This window comes from Rutilus rutilus, assembly GCF_951802725.1.
Source record: "Rutilus rutilus genome assembly, chromosome: 4".
NCBI lineage: Eukaryota > Metazoa > Chordata > Actinopteri > Cypriniformes > Leuciscidae > Rutilus > Rutilus rutilus.
In genome coordinates, this window is record NC_140212.1 from 19,539,803 (window position 1) to 19,547,495 (window position 7,693).

General features: G+C 37.0%; 1 long non-coding RNA gene across 1 annotated transcript; it reads left to right on the plus strand.

Annotated features, from left to right (window-relative positions):
- Positions 1-5,424: 5,424 nt before the first annotated feature.
- LOC311289182 lies at positions 5,425-6,569 on the plus strand. The gene is made up of 3 exons (XR_014627073.1): positions 5,425-5,551; positions 6,053-6,106; positions 6,240-6,569. It is a non-coding gene; the product is annotated as an uncharacterized lncRNA (long non-coding RNA).
- Positions 6,570-7,693: the final 1,124 nt, after the last annotated feature.

Sequence of the window (7,693 nt, forward strand, 5' to 3'; positions counted from 1 at the left end):
TCTTGACTCTTGATCATATATTGTACATAAATCGTGATGATGACAAATCTCAACATGCTAAAGACAATGTTAACAATCTTACCGGCATCCCCTGTGCCTCAGGAGGTTTATTTTCTAGAGGTGATTTCCTTTTGTAGATATCTTGGTTCACATTTGTTTTTGCAGGCCCTTGAGGATTCAAAAATATACAAAGCAAAAGTACGCAAATGCATCAACGTTTGAATGGTTTGCACACTGGATTCATAATTGATGGTGGCATTTTACTCCCTAACCCTAACCCTTGCAGTTCAAGAGAGAACTTTTAATTATTTTGCACGGCCCCAGCCTAAGGATTTAAACCTTTATGTGATGGCCAGGGCCGTAGCTAGAGGATTCGGGGCCCCCTGAAAAAATATTGATGTGGGCCCCCATCACCCTCCACCAATATCATATACTGTACAGTAGATGAGCATGCAGGCCCACATATAACAGAAGATGGTGATGTTGTTGTAAAACCTTTATTTTAAAAGTTAACACAACATAATTTTAAAAACAACTAATAAAAACTAACAAAAAGCAAGAAATTGTTAAATAATAATAAAACCAATTCTAAAAAAGTAACAGCAAAATAATGTTTTTTTTTTTTCTCCCATCAGTCTGTTATAATTCATATATCAAAAAGTAAACATTTAGAAATTGACAAGAATGCAGTCAAATTAAAAAAATTGTAATCATTTATTGTTTTATAAAAAAAAAAAAAAAAAGATCACAGCAGGCACAATGTGACGTCAGGAAGACGTTGGACTCCAACTAATCCAATGTCAGTCAGACGTCATATTTTGGTTGAAAATGAAAGTCAGGTTGACGTCTAAAACCAACGTTTGTTTGGCGTCAAGCTCCAACGTCAGACAGATATTGAATTTTGGTTGGAATAAGCATCGCAGAAAAATGTGACATGCATGGCACAGCACATTAAATCTGTGAAGATCTCAGCAGAGGAGGATTAGACAACTCCACAAACAGCATTACCAGCTTCACTTATTACTAACCAGATTTACTTTATTTAATTTCCGTTTTAATGAAATCAATAGTTGTATTTTAAAGTCACCATGATGGTGATTAGTGTTTGCTTTAGTTGGACTCTTGACCCTTAACTTTTTAGTATAACATTTTCTCTGGCTGCTATAATTGTGTGACTGTGACTCACACAATTATAGCAGCTGTTCAATGACTGTGAGATTAGGCTTGTTTGAGATGCGCCTTGCCTCGCCTGAAATGAAGGTGACATTGGCTGCACGACTGCAGTGAGGGGAGGAGTGAAGAAAGTGCAAGCAAGACGGACAGATCTCTCTTCTCGCAGTGAATCAGATTAGCCTGACTACGTCAGACTTCTTACTTCCGCTCAATTTCATTTCGCTTCTGTACTCAGTCTGAGACAGCGTAATAGCTTTCCGTTTTCCTCCGGCCTGAAAACAGTCGGCCAATCAGCGAACAGAGGGCGGGCTGAGAGCCGTGACGTAGACACTGATTATACCGTGGATGCGTAGATTTACTTCACATAATCTGCAAAAGTCGTTCACAGCCATGTTCACTCCGGTATTTCGCTCGATGGTTTTGTTTTCGCATCATACTACATGTGTTTACAGTGGAAGTCAGATGCGGCTGAGCATGCGCATAACACACGCCATAACCAAACGTTATGTGATTGGCTTACGGGAACAAATGATTTTAAACTTCAGACAAGCGCCTCCCCGCGAGAAAGAAAACGCTTTTCAATTATGCCATGCCAGACTCTACGGAAGCCCTGAAACGCAACGTAAAAAAAAAAAAAAAATCTAGTTAAAAAAAAAAAAAAAAACGTCAAAAAAAAAAAAAATTCTAGTAGGCCTACGTAAAAAAAAAGAAAAAATCCGTAAAAAAAAAAAAAAAAATCTAGTATTTCGAGATTAAAGTCGAAACGTTTAGAGAATAAAGTCGAAACGTTTAGAGAATACAGTCTTCTATAGAAGTTGCGTGTGTGTGCATTCATAACGGCGCGCGTCCACTGCGCATAGGGCGTGTTTCCAATTCTGAATTTTGTGTGTGTGTGTCTGTGTAAATAAATGCACTTGTGAAGTCGAACTGCCTCGGACATGGATCTACACAAAATAGTAGCTTTTTACTTTTATCTGGGCTTTCAACAAAAAGAAAATTCGAGGTGCCAATCTACCAACATGCATTATCATGGCGTCGCCTATAGACGAGCACAGACTCCGCCGGAGTAGGTTCACAATCTGATCGCAACTTTATGTGGCAGTGTTTTTGACGTGTTTTCGTGCTCGTCTATAATAGGCAACACTATCTGGGTCGAGAACACTTAACAGTATCCGCGCTGATTCCCTCTTCACCGTTCTGGATACATTTTAGGTGCATCATTCTGTATCCAATCATTTGGCCGGATCCCGTTATTTCCTCAGATATAAAGCTGGCTACCTCCATCCAGTCTGAAAAGTGTTTTCGCCTGTAAAGTCTATTCCGGCGCAGTATATTTTGTAACGTCCTAAAACAAATGGTAATGCCATGTTAGATTAGCACCTTTAAAAATATTACGACTTTATTCTCGAAACGTTTCGACTTTAATCTCGAAACGTTTCGACTTTAATCTCGAAACGTTTCGACTTTATTCTCGAAACATTTCGACTTTATTCTCGAAACATTTCGACTTTAATCTCGAAATGATAGCATTTTTTTTTTTACAGAATTTTTTTTTTTTTTTTTTTTACGTTGTGGTTCGACTTTAATCTCGAAACGTTTCGACTTTAATCTCGAAACGTTTCGACTTTAATCTCGAAATTATAGTTTTTTTTTTTTTTTTTTTTTTTTTACATTGCGGTTCAGGGCTTCCGTAGACTCTGTCTACGAAGCAAAGCGAAGTATTTGGTATTACCAGGCTAGAATCAGACACCTATGAGATCAAAGACGGATATCGCGGGATTCACTCTCGTGCACGGTGTTGCCAATAAACTGGATGTAATTTAAGTTCTGTTGCTTTTATATGAAAATAAATATGAACAAGACACCCAACGTTTTATAATACACCCTATTTAATAATAATAATTTATTTCCTCTTAACTCAACCAAGCGTAATACATTTTCCTCACCAAAACTCTAACCTTAATCTTTTCTGAATGTTAATTTTAGTTTAATAAAAAAAAAAAACTTCAGAGTATGTTTACATGACAGCGATGTAGGCTACTAAAAACTGAAAAGATGATACACACAGATGATAACGTTGTCAAAACAATCCCTGTTCACGCGGATCCACCAAAACGACTAAAAATGCTGTATGATGCTGCCAGGCTATAGTAGTTGGTGATGTCAGTGGCTCACGTGTTTTTTACTCCCCAAAACGCAGTTGTCGTGTAAATAAACACCCGAAACGCATAAAGTTTTCCATTTTTAGTTGAAAATGGTGTAGTGTAAATGCCCCCTCAGATCTAGGGCTGGGACGGTATGGATTTTTTCTTACCGCGGTTGAAAAGCAAGAAATTGGTATTGCGGTAAACCGCTTTAAACCTCGACCCCCCTTCCCACCCTCCCCCAGTTTTTTTTCTGCGACGTCGCGGCTGGAACAACAAACAAAGTGTGACAGTGATAATCTCAGGTAGGGTAGAGTGGGGGAAAACGCCCCCCTGGGGTAAAACGCCCCCCACCTGTTTTTCCGAAAATAACCACTAAAAGTAGTCAAGATACATTTTTACTGTTGCTATGCACTACGTTGATAACGGGGATATACAAATCTCTATGGAGAAGCTGACACCAGCGACACATTTGAAGAGAAGAGGATTACATGGTAAATGCTATAATTTTCAGATATTAGTAAATAAGTGTTTAAGAGAATATTGTTCTGCAGGATATCGCAGTGATGTATGATAGATAAATAGTGAAGTCTGTAGTTTGAGATCATATATTATTTATAAGGAATATAATTATATTAAAAAAATTAAACATTTTTTTAAAAACTCATAGCTTGTGGGGTAAAACGCCCCCTACGCTGAGGGGTAAAACGCCCCCCCCTGGGGGCATAGTTTCTCTATCATAATTACTATAATAAAATATTTCTGTCTATCAAATCCTTTGTTTTACACTTAATGCAGTATAACTAGGTGGTAAAATCAAAATATTTGAACAAAACATGAAAAAATTACCTCAAGTGAGCATTAACTAGCTAGCTTGCTAGCACAGTTAGCTCACTGATGGAAGGTAGTTAATTTTGCCTATTTTGAACATTGCTGAAATAAATATTAATATATATACATGTTGATACATCACTTGCCTTTTACCTTTAGAGATTAAAAACTATTGTCTGTTAATTTTGCTGTTGATCTATGAAGCAAACTGGTTGGTAAGAAAGGGGGCATTTTACCCCACCTTGGGGGGCGTTTTACCCCACCGCTGGGGCAAAACGCCCCCTTTGTACAAAAATATTTTCAGTGAAAATACTAATTAATTATGAGGGCTGAGCAATTTTAATATTTGGTGAATAACTCCTGCCATAGTCACTCAAAACCGGGATGGCAATTCTAGTCACATTTATGTTTTGTTTCACTGTAATGTCACATTTTCCTTAAGGGGGGCGTTTTCCCCCACTCTACCCTACTGTTTATGTGCTTTATTTAATGTTAAAAGCATGCAATGTGACTTTGAATATCGTTTAGTGCTCCAGCTTTGTAGCTGTAAAAGCAACAATGGATAATTCACCTCAGATCTTGATATTAAACAAATGGAAACCAGAACGTTCAAACTGTGAACATACAGTTTGAGAGTGTATTCTTTGACAAATATTGTTTTAGTAACTCATTAGCCTATGTATTTTTAATAAAGTTTAAAAGGCGTAATATTTGTGAATTTGATTATGTAGTCTACTTAGCCTATCCATTTTCTTGCAAGTGCCGTCAAGATTACTTTCTGGTGCTGTGAGTGTGCACTTGCCGCGACTCGCAAGGGTTGACAAATGCGGTCTTCACGTGAGAGAATTGTGTTAAATACGCACGTGCAATTAAAAGCTGAGGTCCTTTTACTTTTTTTTTATTTACGGTGCGGCTTGGACGCGGCGTCCGTCGAAAATAGACTAGGCGCCTATCTTTATCGAAGCGGCGCGGAGAGACGCTTCTGAAACGCGCCGCGTCGTGGTTGTTGTAAACACACAAGTGCTGCGTTCCAAACCGCATACTTCCCTACTATTTAGTATGGGAAAAAGAGTGAAGGGAAGGGAAAAAGTATGTACGAATCCAAAAGAGTAGGCGAGAATTACCTGGGTGACATACTAATTATCGCGAGATTCGGACTTAAGTGCGTTCGGATATGCCTACTTTCCTACTATATAGTAGGCGAAAACAGTACGTGAAGGAAGCAGTACGTTCCAAACGTCAGTATTCATAAAAGAGTAGGCGAGAAGTTCCCGGATGGCTTACTGCTTTCGGCCAGATTTTTGAGTGCTCGACCGATGGATACTCTTCTATCCCAGGAGGCCACGCGAGAGGATACGTCATCGCAAACATCGCAGAGATCAGAGACGCGGGTGCTTTCAAATGTGAGTAAACACGGTTCCTTGTGTTAAAATTGCATGTGTTGAACTACTGTAGAGTAAACTGTTGAATTGTTGAAGATGTAAAGACGTTACACAGTGTAGTATAGTTGTGATTTTGCTGTAAAAACACGTTTTATTATGTATAACGTTAGCTAACAGGCGAGCTCCAGTAAAGACACGTAAGTTACGTTTCTAACGTGGATTTACATAAACCATATACATCTTAAAGGCGCTTATTTTAAATGTCTATTTACATCTGACAGGAAAATCTTGAAATATCACAACATGAAATAGACATCTGAGTAATGTGCTATTATGTAGAACAAATCTATAAAGTAACTAACGTTAAACATAAGTTATCTATTTTATTTGTCCATTAGTAGTTGATAAATTGAGGAACATTTATGTTGGATAAAAAGTTAAAACAACCTCAACATGTAAATGTAGTGTTGAGTTCATAAATCACAGAGGTAGGCTAATGTGAATCTTGTCTGGATGTTACAGGGACAGATGAACAGATGTGTGTTTATCCGGTGGAGTGGCTCATGAAGGCTTTGAGTGAGTATACAACTATCAAGAAATGAATAACAACTATTTAAATCTTAAGCTGTAGTTTATTTTAATTATTGTAATTTCAAACAGAGCTATTACAGCACTTTTCTGATTATTGATTTTTGTGCATTTGCTGCAGATCTTTTGTGGTGGAGCAGGACCTGCAAGGGAAGATGATGGCAGCATTTGTGGAAAAAAAGCGTTTTTGTCTTCTAAATAATACTGAAATCAAATGACATTGTGCGGTTAAAATGACTGCTTTTGTTTTATGTTTGTGCATTTTGTAGGATCTGAAATGTCAGCAGGCTGGTGTGAGCACTGAGGATGAGGAGCCCAGAGCTGAATCCTGGAGATGGTGCCATGGATGAGACCCTCCATCACTCCACCTGCCCTTACAAGACCCTTGATCACTCAACCTGCTCTTATTGCCTCAGATTGTGAAGCACAACACATCACGCAACAACCTCCGGCACGAGGGAACGGCTCACCTCTGGCGGTCAGCTGATACATCAGAATAAAGCTGCAGAATGGGAACCGCTGTGTTGAGATGGCAGAAGGATGTGGGGTTGAGCGCCTGTAGCCTACATACATGATGTAGTTTGAATAAAGCTTTGTTTCATGTGTTGACTTATGCATTTGTTTATTGTGTGATGGTGACTTTCATTCATTCTTTTACTAATTTATTAATATTTCTCATTGTTGTCAGTAAATAAAATATAATTATTTAATTAATGTTTTATTTAATTGTTTGAAAGAAAATGTAGATATGTTCATTATATACACATCTAGAGTGTATTCAATCATGCAGAGCTATGTCATATGACATACATTACATTTTGTTTGTTTTATTGAATTATATCATTTTCAGTAAAAAGTAATATAATTAAGTATTGGTCAGCATTTATCGTTGTTGTTATTGTATGTTTTGGGGTGGGATAGCAATGCAATTCATTCTGAGGTAATATTATTTTTTAATATTAATGATACGTACATTTTTCGAGTATAAAATCAACAGTTTTCCTCCAAAGGCGAGTCTTCGCACAGCTGCCCTTTGTGCAGACATTACAAACGCTGAGGAAATCCGTTCTAGGTAGGGCTGTCGAGTTACTGATGTTATGAGATCTGTAAAAAATCTCATTATGTATGCAAACCCATAATATATATATATATATATATATATATATATATATATATATATATTATGGGTTTGCAAACTTTGCATACATAATATGATATTTTTTACACAGGAAAAAAAGAACCTACAAGGTTGAATATCTTAATATATATTTTCTTAAATAATTCATTATAATACATTTAAAAATATATATTTTTTTGTTATTTATAGGCCTAGGGATGAAACGACAGTTAAATTCAACAAGAAAAAGAGGAAAAAATAAAGCAGTTAGCCACTTTCGCTTGTGGATGAAAACGTTTGGATAACAAATTAACAACATATTCAAGAGATGACAATTTTGGGATTTCGTAATAAAAATAAATAATATCGTTAAGGATAAAACGGTGGGTCACATTAGTAGGGTTAAATATAAGAACTTAAATCAACCCTAAATGTATTCACAAAATAAATGGGCAGCA